The 15,000-nt window shown below is 40.1% G+C and overlaps 1 protein-coding gene across 1 annotated transcript in view; it reads right to left on the bottom strand.

Moving 5' to 3' along the window:
- Nucleotides 1-15,000, bottom strand: part of LOC143296632 (uncharacterized) — a 174,855-nt gene that overhangs the window by 67,904 nt on the left and 91,951 nt on the right. The window lies entirely within an intron of this gene.

The raw sequence follows: 15,000 nt of genomic DNA, 5'->3' as shown, positions 1-15,000 counted from the left end.
AGATGGTTGTTGATTGCACAATTCTATTTATCATACTGGATTTGTTCGAGAGACAGGGCATTGACTGCTTTGGGGAAAAAGCCATTGGCGAAGCGATTGGTTTTCGTCCTTATATTTCTGTACCGTCGACCAGAGGGAATATCTCGAAAATCCCAAAAGCTAGATGTGATTCGTCCTGGCTGATTGATTTTGCTTTTTGATCGATTTTGCTTGATCGATAGATGCGGGTTCTCTGCTGTTGGTTCGATTCTCTCCACGCAGTCGAAACAAATAAGAGATTTGCGAAAACTGGTCATAGCATGTACTTCTGCTTCGTGCCAACGGGTTTACGTGACATGTCATGTGAGTGCAACGCAAGCGGAGTTGAGTGAAAGCGATCGGAACATGTAGTTAGTTAAAACTGCACGTCATTTTCACAGATTGCATCACCGTGAAGCCGATCCGATCAGGACACACAGCCTGAGCAACAATTATCACAAGACTGTGGAAAATTAATGGTCATTGGTGGAAAGGTGGTGATAGAAGTGTTGTGTGGAAAAGAGAAGAAAGGATATTGACTCTCTCTCTCTCTCTCTCTCTCTCTCTCTCTCTCTCTGTGTAGAAGGATAGAATGGGGGGGTGGGGTGCGGGTGGGGCGGGGGGGGGAGGGGGGGGTTGGAGGGGAGGGAGTGAGGTGGGAGGAGGGGGAGGAAAGTGTGTGTGTGTGTGAACGTGTGCCTTCGCACTTGTGAACGAGTTCATGCGAGTTGATGTCTGTGGTAGGGGTCTGCAAAGTCACCAACCAAGAAAGCAAGAAATCACAGATTCAATCCTCTCTCTCTCTCTCTCTGTCTCTCTATATATATATATATATATATAATTATATATATATATACCCAAATACAAGAAGCGAAAAGGTGACTATCATGAACAGTGTGCAAATAATGCACCCTTTGTCCTTGTGCATATTATAATTTATATTGAAGTTAGGGAGGTATAATGGTCAAATCTACAATGTGAAAGTTTTTACTTCATTGTTCATTCCATGCCTAACTGAACAAACTATTGCAACAGAATATGTTCAATTATAAGAGAACTAAAGATATGTTAACTGAAAATATAGATATAGTTTATAAAACGAGCATGAAAGAGGATACAGATATTACAAAGAGTAGATCATTTCCGGTACTTACTCAAGATTGATTTTTTCTTCAATTGATTAATGACTTATCTCTTTATCCATCTATCTATCTATTCATCTATTAATTTATTTGTTTGTTTATTTCCTTATTTGTTTTGTTTATATTTATGTATTTATTTATTTATTTTTCATCTCCGTTTATCTCTACTACTGTTCCTGACACGTCACAACTCATGAATATGCATGAGAGGAAAACAAATGGAGACGAGGAAGAAGCATGAAATGCGCTATGTCAATTATCACCAGCACTCAGCTCAGCCAATCATGTCAACGAAAAAAGTGGGAGGTGTTTGGAATGCTGAAAGGCATGTCACATGGAATGATGTGTGTGTTAGTGTGACAGCATGGAAAAAGAGTGCTGTGTGGATGGACACGAATGCTATGTGTGTCGTGCGCTTTGGTTCTCAGCATGCAGTCTACGCAACCACGACTACGTGAAAAATTCTTTAAAAGAAAAACAACAACAATAATAATAATGATGATAATAATAATAATAATAATAATAATGGTAATGATAATAATGATATTTGTATAGCGCTGAATCTTGTGCAGAGACAAATCAAAGCGCTTTCGCACCAGTCATTCACACGCATGCATAACTCTAAAACTGGAAAAAAAACAACTGAAGACAAGGAAGAGGCAGGGAAGGGAGGCTATCTTGGGAAGAGGTGGGTTTTAAGGCCAGACTTGAAAGAGCTGAGTGCGGAGACCTGATGAAGCGAAAGAGGAAGTTCTTTCCAATCGCAAGGTCCAGAGACAGAGAAAGAACGGCGGCCAACAGTGGAGTGTTTGAATCTGGGTATGCGTAAACAGAGTAGATCCGAAGCCGATCGTAGAGAGCGAGATGGAGTGTAGAGGTGAAGGAAGCCGCAGAGATAGGAAAGGGCAGATTTGTGAATACACAGTGCTGATTGACTCACTTGTGTAAACAAAGTGAGTCTATGTTTTAACCCGGTGTTTGGTTGTGTGTGTGTGTGTGTGTGTGTGTGTGTGTGTGTGTGTGTGTGTGTGTGTGTGTGTGTCCGTGTATCCGTGGTAAACTTTAACATTGACATTTTCTCTGCAAATACTTTGTCAGTTGACACCAAATTTGGCATAAAAATAGGAAAAATTCAGTTCTTTCCAGTCATCTTGTTTAAAACAATATTGCACCTCTGGGATGGGCACAAAAAAATAAAAAAAGAAGCCTAATTATATGCAAACTGCATTTACTGTTATATTTATATTTTTTGTATTCTCTAAACTTGGCACTTTGACCTCTTATTCTGACACAACAACAAGAGGAGTCATTATTATCATTTTTTGTTCAAACAGGAACTTCTTTTGCTAAGCATGGAATTTTTATTTATTTTGCAAACGGTTTGGTGCAGATAGTAAAAAAAGGGAAATTACTCTGTAATTAATGCTAGGGGACTTAATCTATCACAAGTGAGTCTTGAAGGCCTTGCCTCTCTTGTTTTGTACTTTATTCTGTGTGAGACATGGAGCCAGTACAGTAGTTCTGCCCTCACAACAGGTGCAGTGGACGGATGGTAAGAACGTTGGATTCTCACCAGAGCTTCTGGACTCCGAGTTCCAATTCCGGCGCACTTGATGGGTTAATGGTCTTTCTTTCTCCTCATCCCATCTGCCTGTTCATGCATGGAAAAAATGCATTCAATCTTCTATGAACAGAAACAGAACTATCACTCACTGCATCAAATTTTGCTTTGTAAATACATATTCTTGTCCACCTAATTTGAGTTACAGTTCTGTTAGCACCCTTGTGTATTCCGTGTCAGGAATTACTGGAGATTTTGTATTTGTATTTTTTATTGTTTATTTCTTTTTATCACTACAGATTTCTCTGTGAAATTCAGGCTGCTCTCCCCAGGGAGAGCGCGTCGCTACACTACAGCGCCACCCATTTTTTGTAATTTTTCCTGCGTTCAGTTTTATTTGTTTTTCCTATCGTAGTGGATTTTTCTACAGAATGTTGCCAGGAACAACCCTTTTGTTGACGTGGGTTCTTTTACGTGCGCTAAGTGCATGCTGCACACGGGACCTCGGTTTATCGTCTGATCCGACTGATGTTTGTAAAGTCTTCGTGTTCTTCATATTAACTCTTTAACCGCCAAGTTTCTGCGTGGAAACCACTCCCCCGTGCCAAATATTTTAGATACGATACTCTCAGTCACAGGATTCGGTTTATATGGGAACAACACAATGGGTTAGTTCATTTCAAACTCGGTCAGGGGGCAAAGGTTTCTCATTGTTCTATGGATGGGGGAAACTTTGTGCAGCTGTCAAACTTTGTTACAATGTGGAAACGTGATGTCAACAACGGCGGTGCACTGTCTATGGCGGTAAAAGAGTTAACAGATTACTGTCCTGATCACGAACATCGTTCAGTGAGGAAACTGGAAGTAGATGATAGAAACATTGGTGACTGAAGATCATGTTGGTAGTTATTTATGCCCTTCCTGTTCGTATTTAGCTAAAGCTCTGCGACTGTTTGATTTGCTGTTCTCTGTCTCTCTCTCTCTCTCTCTCTCTTGTGTGTCTCTTAGAACAATGGCAGATGTGTAAGTCGGCCAAAGTGCTAATGTCTTCACCGTTGGAAAAGAAAGATTAATTCATTCTCACTCTGACTCTCTCTCTCTCTCTCTCTGTGTGTGTGTGTGTGTGTGTGTGTGTGTGTGTGTGTGTGTGTGTGTGTGTGTGTGTGTGTTTGACTCTGTGTCTCTGTCTCCGTCTCTGTGAGTCTGTTTGTCTCTCTCTCTCTCTGTGTCTCTGTCTCTCTCATTGGAAGCGGAGGAAAAAGAAAACGTATTTGGTTCGTTTATAAATCACTGTAATTTAGTTTCTTTGTCTATTTACCGTTTTCCAATATTCAATAAACGCACAAAGAATGAAACGAAACAAAAAGGGAAATCATCACTGTGTTTCAAAGGAAGATCAATCTGCACACAAAGTCAATTCTTCACCAGTGACAGCTTTTCCATTGATCTCGAGCTAATTTCCTGACAAAACGAGGCTCATGAATATGCATGCCATCTACAGAAAGGAAGAACACGAAGATAAAAGAAAGAAAGAAAGAAAGAAAGGAAGAAGGAAGAGAAAAGCAGATACCAATTACTGTCTGCTGCTCCTCCCTGCTAGTGTTTTCACAGAGGAACGAGGGAATAGACAAGTTGCTGGAATAAACGTAATAGATTCTGGGAAAAAAAGCGTAATCGTTTTTTTCCTTTTTAAGATGAAGAAAATGTGCGGATGTATCTGAAATAATTATTTTTTGGTGTGTTTTGTGTGTCAATATACAAACACCAACGCTGTGTGAATGTGTATAATGAGGTACGAAGTTGGACTGGAAAGTGCACTCTGTGTGTGTGTGTGTGTGTGTGTGTGTGTGTGGAATCCATGGTTTAAATCGACACGTAAGTCACAATCCCTCCCGCCCCCCCCCCCCAAGGAAATGACGTGTACACTCATATCTCTATCATGACGAACACGTAATGGTTAGTCAGCCCACATGTCTTCTACTAAGTTTGTGGCCTTTTTACATTGTCTCATGTCTAGCAGTGGACTTTTACGTGGATTACCATTTTTACACTGTGGTGAAGGCAGCCATCTGATGTGTATGTCTGCAGGCCGTGGTCATGTCCCAATAATCCACCAAAGACCATCATGTCCCAATAGTCCACCAAAGACCATCATGTCCCAATAACCCACCAAAGACCATCATGTCCCAATAATCCACCCAGACTATCATGTCCCAATAACCCACCAAAGACCATCATGTCCCAATAACCCACCAAAGACTATCATGTCCCAATAACCCACCAAAGACCATCATGTCCCAATAACCCACCAAAGACTATCATGTCCCAATAATCCACCAAAGACCATCATGTCCCAATAGTCCACCAAAGACGGACATTGATCGTTGTGTCTTGAGTTCGTCCTTTTCTCTCTATGCATGCATGCACAAACGGAGGAGATTGAGGCATCAACATGACCTACATATCTGCAGAGCTGGGAGACTGGGGAAAAAACTGGGGAAAAAAATATATAAAGTCCATCATCTCACCAAGCGTGGACGGGGTTAAAACCTCCGGATAGAAATCCAAAGTTCTAACCACTCTTTTATCGTGCCTGTTTAAATAAACTCCTATTTCGTGAACTTAAAAGAAAACCCCAACTGATTCGTGATATTTCACCGTTTCATTTATCGGTTGGGATAAGAACCACAGAGGGAAGGTCGAAATGCAGTCTGTTGAAGAGGGATGGGCCCTTGCCACACACACACACACACACATAATTAAACAAATACTGGGTGTCCACAAAAAAGCCACAAATTTAGCAATACTTGGTGAAATAGGTAAATACCCCTTAAGTTTAAAAGTGATTTGTCAAGTAATAAAATTTTGGTTTCACATAACACAGGCACGAGAAAATTCGTATATCAAAATTGTGTATGATGATATGCTTACAGAGGAAACAAAACAGCGAACATGGATTAATTTCGTTGAAATTATATTACAGAATCTTGGTTTAGGACACGTTTGGAATAATCAGTCAACATTCAATATTCATAGACTTAGCCACGTTATAATGAATAAACTAGAATATGGATATGTTTTATTCTGGAAGAGAAACAAATCTGAAAATAAATCTAAACTACTATTCTATAATACAGTTACTCGTGAATACAGAACCGAGCCTTATTTGCTTGAAGGATATCTTAATTATAATCAAAAACAATCACTGTGCAAATTAAGAATATCCTGTCATGATTTAGCAATAGAAAAAGGCCGATATTTCAACATTCCAAAAGAAAGGAGACTATGTTTACAATGTCAAACAATAGAGGATGAATTTCATTTCTTAGATGACTGCGAATTATACAAAGAAATTAGAGTAGAATTCATACAAAAAATTCAAAATTACATTCCAAATATTATTAAACCCAGTCAGCTAATACTGGAAGACAAACTTGTGGGACTATTTGGGAAATTTGTCAGTAACTGCTGTAAAAAACGCCATAGCGTGCAAGAGTGATTCAATGTCTTATTCAGCATTTATCTATTTTTGTTTTGCTTTTGCTTTTTTTGTGCGTGGTTTCATGTAACTTTGCATGCGTGTCTTATAAACCTTGTTCAGGTTTAATTGACATTAAAATTGATTCTGATTCTGATTCTGATTCTGATTCACACACACACACACACACACACACACACACACACACACGAGAAAGGTCACTTGGCTGACAGATGGTTCTCCAATCACAGAAAGTGATTTAAAAAAAAATACTTTTCTAGTTTCTTTCTTTCTCTTTTTATTTCCCTCTACCATTTTTTTTTTTTTTTTTATAAAGGTCTCTGACAAAGCGACGCTCATGAATATGCATGTGGTCAGGAAGGAAGGAAAATAGGGACAAATGGCTGGTGACCCAGCAGGGTCAATCATTGCCAGCCAATAATCTGAAGCTGCAGGGGAATTGATAGTGCCCACACGTTCACGCTCCTTCTTCTTCACAAAGGGATGATGGCTGACGATGTAGAAAAAATACAGGGCAAGACAGGGCAAACGACACGGTTTCTCCGATTGTTTCATTCAATGCTCAACGTGCGAACTTGACTGAAGCGTGTGATCACCCTGACGGGATAGGCAACACAGAGTGATAGGGAGGTGGTGAGGGAAGAAAGGGTAATTCATTTTGTTAATCACAGGAAGGAAGAAATGGAGGGTTATTAATTTATAGTTTGATGAATCATTTCTTGATTTATTCTTCAAATCAGCATATTAATCGTGTATTTCTTCATCGGTTTAATTATCAACCAATCAAAGAAAACAAAAAAGAAAGAAAGATTTACAATTTCATTCTTGCATCCATTGATTGATTCATTACATTCACCACAATGAAAAAGCATATCAAACCAATCAAATATACAATAACTCTCAGTGTTATAATTTATATTTTATTCATTTAATCATTTGTGCATTTATGTATTGGTGTCTTTATTTAGTGGCTATGTTGTAACTTATCTGTTATTAATCTATGTATGCACTTATCTATTAAACTGACAATAGTTTATAATAAAGAAAACAAAAATGCACATCACTTCTGCTCATTCAATAAGGATGAATTGGAAGACAGACGGTTCTCAGATATCTGTTAATTAATCAATTTATGTACTTTATATATCTATGTACTTGCATACATATATCATAATACTGATGTGTGTGCGTGCGTTCATGTGTGCATCCGCGCGCGCGCGCGCGCGCGCGCGCGCGCGCGCGCGCGCGTGTGTGTGTGTGTGTGTGTGTGTATGTGTTTGTGTGTGTGTGCAGAATCAGTCGGAATTCACAGATAAAAATAATAAACCATGAGAGTTAATACCCTTGAATTGATGAAACGTAAAAATTTCCAGTTTTAACTTTTCTCAAAATGAAGTCCTTTTCACTTCATACGACGTTTAGAAGTACTTGTACTTGGCTGTACATGTTACTAGTTAAACAAAAAACTCAATTTTCATATCAACTTTAAAACTTTAAAACTAGAATGAACATAAAAGAGAAATTGAATCGACCGTGTAGACTGGTTGTAACTAAACTTGTACATCTATCTAGATCCAGATAAAACGGCTAAATGTTGCAGTGTGATTGCGGCGATTGCCACGTCTCCTTTACCACGGACTTAAAAAACAATTTCTAACTGCCCTTAAAGATTTTCTGAATGCCCAAGATACACCAGAATAATATGATTTAAACAGCGTTCTCACTGCGAATACCGCAGTCGATTTATCACCCTTTAAAAGAGCATGTTTAAATGTTATATTTTTGAACGTCAGTTAAGGAGCCACGATAGTGTAATGGGTAAGACAGTTTCTTCTCATCCGAACACGCGGGGTTCGAATCTACCATTAGGACTTTTTTTTTTTCTTTTTCTTTTTCTTTTAACCCGAAGCTTTATGATAACAAATACAGAACACATTTTAACGATTAGATTTTTTAAAAGTGTATCACAAGTGAGTCTTGAAGGCCTTGCCTCTCTTGTTGGAGACTTTTTTTTTACATGTGGTTGTGATTTTTGTGTAGAGTATATCCTTTATGTTTAAGTTTACTCATGTAATGTCCCTTGAGCATTATTGTATTTTAATGCAAGGCGCAATACAAAAAAAAACCAAACTATTATTATTATCATTGCTTATCTATTGTAACGAACACAGTAAATTATATATATATAAAAGGTGAGAAAAACGCACACAACTCCTGCCGAATCAAGAGGGGACAGACAGACAGACAGTTCTCAGACCACCTGAAGTTGCACTCACCTCCAGTCTCCTGACGAGGCTCATGAATATGCATGAGGCGATCTGGCCTCTAAGCGAGGAAGAACAAAGCGGTCCGATCTCAGTAATCGTCACCCTGTCATCCTAGTCAATGATCTTAAATCCACAGATTTGTGGGTGGTTTTTCTGTTCTTACACACCCTTCTGTGTGTGTGTGTGTGTGTGTGTGTGTGTGTGTGTGTGTGTGTGTGTGTGTGCGTGTGCGTGCGTGCGTGTGTGTATGCGTGCGTGCGTGCGTGCGTGTGTGTGTGTGTGTGTGTGTGAACTACTGTACAGTATTGTGTGTGTTCGTTTATTCGTTTATAGTCTGTTCATCTAAGATGATGATATTAGACTGAAAATAAATGATATCATCATTATCATCAGTAGCATTTGTATTATTATTTTTTCCATCATAATGGTGATAATCATCATCATTAATTCGATATCATCACTTGTGACAATCAATGGCAGGGGTAGAAATATTCAACTGAAAAGGGGGCGGTTGAGGTGGAGGGCGAGGGGGTCGAGATTGAGGAAGGAAAACAGAGAGAGAGAGTGAGAACAGAATGTGGAAAATATAGAGTACAAAATGTAAAATGGAGAGGGTGGCTGTCAGTGATTGGAGAAAGAAAAAAAACAATATTGGAAGGGGGTGTGTGAGAGGGGGGGGGAGATGTGGGAAGTGGGATTAGGACAGAAAATTCATCAATAAACAAATATTGTATGCAATACTTCTATAGATTCTTATTTGTTTCATAGCTGCTACTGTCATACTGACATGGGTTCTTTAACGTAGCTAACTGCGTGCTGAGAACGGGACAGCTTGTATTATCCCATCAGGAAGGGCAGCTAGATTCCAGACAAGCACAGCACTGAAGGTCTAGTAGAAAAAAAGCATACAAAACACTGCTGTCCAAACTCGTTCTCAGAAAGAAAAGATCTGAGCACATCACTCCTCTCCTCCGGCCACTGCACCCGCTCAGAGGGCAGAACTATTATCTTGGCTCCCTGTCTCAAACAGAATAAAGTGCAAGATCAGCATTCTATGTTATAAATGTATTCACAAATCTGCCCCTTCCTGTCTCTGTGGCTGCCTTCACCTCTACACTCCATCTCGCTCTCTATGATCGGCTTCGGATCCACTCTGTTTACGCACACCTTGATTCAAACACTCCACTGTTGGCCGCCGTTCTTTCTCTGTCTATGGGCCTTGCGATTGGAAAGAACTTCCTCTTTCGCTTCGTCAGGTCTCCGCACTCAGCTCTTTCAAGTCTGGCCTTAAAACCCACCTCTTCACAAGATTGCCTCCCTTCCCTACCTCTTCCTTGTTTTCAGTCTTTTTTTTTCAGTTTTAGAGTTGTGGATGCGTGTGAATGACTGGTGCAAAAGCGCTTTGATTTGTCTCTGCACAAGATTCAGCGCTATATAAATATAATAATGATATTATTATTATTATTATTAATTTATCTTTCAAATGCTGCCCGTGTGTGAATTGAGTTCAGGACAGTCGCGCTCTTTTCAGCAGCTCTCTCTCTCCCGAAGGCCACCATGCTACACGTGTAAGTGTGTGTGAATGAGTGAGTGAGGAAGTGTGTGTGTGTGTGTGTGTGTGTGTGTGTGTGTGTGTGTGTGTGTGTGTGTGAATGAGTGAGTGAGGAAGTGTGTGTGTGTGTGTGTGTGTGTGTGAGTGAGGAAGTCTGTGTGTGTGTGTGTGTGTGTGTGTGTGTGTGTGTGCGTGTTTGTGTGTGTGTGTGTATGTGTGAGTGTGTGTGTATGAGTGAGTGAGGAAGTGTGTGTGTGTGTGTGTGTGTGTGTGTGTGTGTGTGTGTGTGTTATTTCATTTGAGTTTGAATGTTAACTTTCACATTATAATGACGCCAAGTGCTTGATAACGTAGCACAAAACCTCTCTTTACTTTCAATATAGGCTATTCCCTTCTATTATTAATTTATATATATATATATATATATATATATATATATATATATATATATATATATATATATATATATATATAAGAAAACAAGAAGAAACGCCCAATAACAGCAGGTTTACAGAGTCGGATGCGGGAAGGGAATTCACTCTCAAAGACACAAGAACAATGGATGCAACAACAGTCTTCTGGCCACTGACAGTTCTTTGCTGGTGTTCTTGTTTTCAGACAGAACTAGGCTGGTGACTGTGTGTGTGTTGCCAACACGGAGGATGATGCGGAGAAATCAAAACATTGTGAATTATTGACATTCTCTCATTCAAGCCATCATCCACATGACAGTCCTGTCAGATTCAGTGGGGAAAGCTGCTTGACGATGCATAACCACACACACACACACACACACACACACACACACACACACACACACACACAAAGAAATAAGAAAAAAAGTTCCCTCTTATGACATTAATTCCACGACACTTATTCCATGCCGTTCATATGTTGTGAAAAAGGGATGATCAAAAATGCATAAAAAACAAACAAACAAACACACACGCACATACACACGCACGGATACACACACACCCACACACCCACACCCACACAATATATATATATATATATCTATATATGTGTACACACACACACACACGCACGCACGCACGCGCGCGCGCGCACACACACACACACACATATACACATATACATATAAGAGAGGGGGATGCTACAAAATGCATAATGAACAAACATACAAACACAGAATAATACAATAGGGGGGTCCGATTCGCAGACCAGTTCTGAGTTTAACTCTCAGACTATTATCAAATTTATTACGGACCAAGTATCGTTCTAATGTCAAGTACATATGCTTTAGTAACCTGACAATTAAGAATATAACTTTTTACTGTAGCTCGATGAAGCCTTATGTACACCAAAGTGTGTCTTCACAAGTGACTGAACGACTTCTCTTTTACGAAGTTCTTTAAGTAATTTCCTGTAATTGTATTTAGATATCATTTTTTCAAATTTCACCCTCATTTCAACCTCATTTGCCCAGTTTCCCCCAACTCTCCATTCATTCACATCTCCCACCCCTTCTAACCGATAATACTCAAATGTATACATTAATACTTTAAATGTCTTCAATCACCGATATGTGAGACGGGACATTAAGCAAAATTCCTCCTCCTCCATTCATGTCTGAGGAAAAGAGCCGAAATGTATGCCTTACGTAAATGCAGTTTCGAACTCTGTGGCGATGAACTGTCCGCCATGCCTAGCAATCGTCCATCTATCTATCTATCTATCTATCTATCTCTATGGTGGCCTAGACGTAACGCATCCGCCAAGGAAACAAGAGAATCTGAGCGCAATGGATCGAATTCCACACGTTCCACCAGTGTTTTCTCCCATCCAGTACACCTTGAATGGTGGTTTGCACTTTGCAGGTGAGACACTACACCAACGTCCTGTGTTGTATCACGCACTTAGCTCGCGTAAAAGAACCCGCAGCAACAAAAGGGTTGTCCCTGACAAAATCATGGAGAAAAATCCACTCTGATAAGGAACCCCCCCTAAAAAAACACACACAAAAAAAAAAACACTTGTGGGTAGAATCAAGGGAAACAAAAGGGTGGCATACATTGTAGCCATTCGCTTTCGCTGGAGAAAGCAGCATGGATTTCACACAGAGAAATCTGTTGTGACAAAGCCAAAGAGTAAAAAAACAACAACAAACAAACAAACAAAACAACAACAAAAACAAGAAAACATTACACACACACACACACACACACACACACACACACACACACACACACACAGATACACAGATATTGGAGTGATGGTCTAGAGGTAACGCGTCCGCCTAGGAAGCGAGAGAATCTGAGCACACTGGTTCGAATCACAGCACAGTCGCCAGTATTTTCTCCCCCTCCACTAGACCTTGAGTGCTGATCTAGACGCTAGTCATACGGATGAGACAGTAAACCGAGGACCCGTGTGCAGCATGCACTAAGCGCACGTAAAAGAACCCACGGCAACAAAAGGGCGGTCCCTGGCAAAATTCTGTAGACAAATCCACTTTGAAAGGAAAACGTAGACAAAACAAAAAAAAAAACTGCAGGCAGGAGAAAAATACAAAAAAAAAAAAAAGGGTGGCGCTTTCAGTGCAGCGACGCGCCCTTCCTTGGGGAGAGCAGCCCGAATTTCACACAGAGAAATGTGTTGTGACTAAAAGAGTAATACAATACAATATATATATATATATATATATATATATATATATATATATATTCTCAACAGAGAATTAGAGAGAGAGAGAGAGAAGGGGGCATACAGAAAGACAGAGACAGACAGACAGACAGGGAGTGGTGACCCGCCACAAATCTGTGAATCTGAGATTATTGACTGGGATGACAGGGTGACGATTACTGAGATCAGGCCGCTTTGTTCTTCCTCGCTTTCCCCTCCCTTACTGGCCAGATCGCCTCATGAATATTCATGAGCCTCGCTGTGTCAGGAGACCACCCCCATCTCACCCACATACATATATATTTTCCAAGAACCCTCAACTCAGTCATCCTGTTTCTTACAAAACACCATAGACGTCACATGACATTTCTAGTGGTATGCTGACAAATAAACAAATCTATGCAACAACAAGGACAACAATAAGAAGAAAAGATCCAAATACATCCAAGAAAATTAATGTTCTTTATCTTCAACGGCCTGGTGATATAGCAAGTTCAAAGCCTCCACTCTTGTAATAATAATAATAATAATGCATAGTTTTTCTATGGCGCGATATCCAGCACCAATGCTGCTCAAAGCGCCTTACATCATAGTTGTCTATAAACATGCCTTAAAAAACATATCAACTGCTGTCTGAAAATGGAAAACATCCAGTGTGTTCATATGAATGCAAAAGCACACTAAAGATTATAAAAGCTATGAAGTAAATATGGCTTAGTTTAAAACAAAATGCATTTCATAGACCCCCCCCCCCCCCCGCCATCTCTCTCTCTCTCTCTCTCTCTCTCTCTCTCTATATATATATATATACAAATGTCCCTCCCTTACAGACACACACACACACCCTGACATTAAATATCAACTGCACTAAAAACAAAATTGCATAAGCATTAAAATATTTCTTATTTTCTGACATAGAATTCTGTTTGGACATACTAACATGCCTACACACTCACACACGCCTACCAGAGCACTGTAACCTCACAAACACATGCGCGCACGCACGCACGATCACTGTATTAAGAAACGCCAGGCCAGGGTAAAACGTGGATGGATGATATCACCTATTGGCGTTTAAGAACGGTTAAGAACGGGTTTCCCCTTCCATTTGAAGCGGAAAGAAATGTTGCGCACTGTATGTGGACCAGTCTGCAAACTTAGACGCCTCGCTGACCCCCGGAAACGGAGTACGGCTGCCTACATGGCCGGGTAAAACGGTCATACACGTAAAAGCCCACTCGTGTTCATACGAGTGAACGCGTGGGAGTTGCAGCCCACGAACGAAGAAGAAGAAGAAGAAGTTGTAGACGCCTCGCTGAAACTGAAAACTGGTATAAACTTTTCGCTCAGCCGGGCAACATTTCGACTTCCATGTATCTGTTACCGCGAAAATGTCGGCTAGGGTAGAGAGCTGACGTTACCTGACCTTAAGTTATTTGGCACTGAATCTGGTTATTTGTCAGAAAACCAGATCTCGGTCAATGGAAAAGTTGTTACTGTTGAAGAACAGCGTGTAGAATAGCGAGAAGATTTGTCTTCCTTGAATTCTCACTAGTAGTTTCCCTTCGTTCTATTTCACCCCTGAAATCGTGGCTTCTTCAGCAAATAGATATATGAATGCAAAAGTAAAGAAATGATACATAAGTCTACGTATCAAATAAAGAACATTATATTAATGAATAAACAAAATGTTCTCATTGATAAAGCTCTTCTTCTTTCCTACCTCTTCCCCTTGTTGTTTTAATTGCATGAAACGAACATGCAAGCGGTTCCTGTTCAATATTCTCCAAGGAATACACAGGGCCCAGACTATGCGTTTGTTTGGTCAGTCAGATTTCCATCACACAGTGTGGAAGCATTCCCCAACTCTCTGTCATCGGGAATTGTTTACTGGTTGAAATCTGATGGAAAACACATTGTGATATTTCGAATTTCTTCATGATCTTCATAGTAAAAGATAGAAGGGATAGTCAATAATATCGATTTGTCAGGAGACAAAAGATAGAATGGATATTCAAGAATATCGATTTGTCAGGAGACCAGAAGTAGGTGGAAGAATTATCGATGACTGAATATCAAGTGCCTGGCATGGTGGCCACTGTTATTAGTTTTGTGGAAGAAGTATTTGCCTTTCTTGTTCGGATTCTGTCACACACACACACAGAGCATGCACGCATTCATGCACGCACGTGCGTATGCGCACACCCACCTACACCCCATACATGCACACATAACTCTGTCTGATATCACTTGAAGAAAAAAAGACTTAACTTGAAGACTGCTGCTGCTGTTAGAACTCCTCCTACTACTACCAG

This window comes from Babylonia areolata, chromosome 21 (assembly GCF_041734735.1).
Source record: "Babylonia areolata isolate BAREFJ2019XMU chromosome 21, ASM4173473v1, whole genome shotgun sequence".
Classification (NCBI taxonomy): Eukaryota; Metazoa; Mollusca; class Gastropoda; order Neogastropoda; family Buccinidae; genus Babylonia; species Babylonia areolata.
This window is presented reverse-complemented; position numbering and strand designations above follow the sequence as displayed.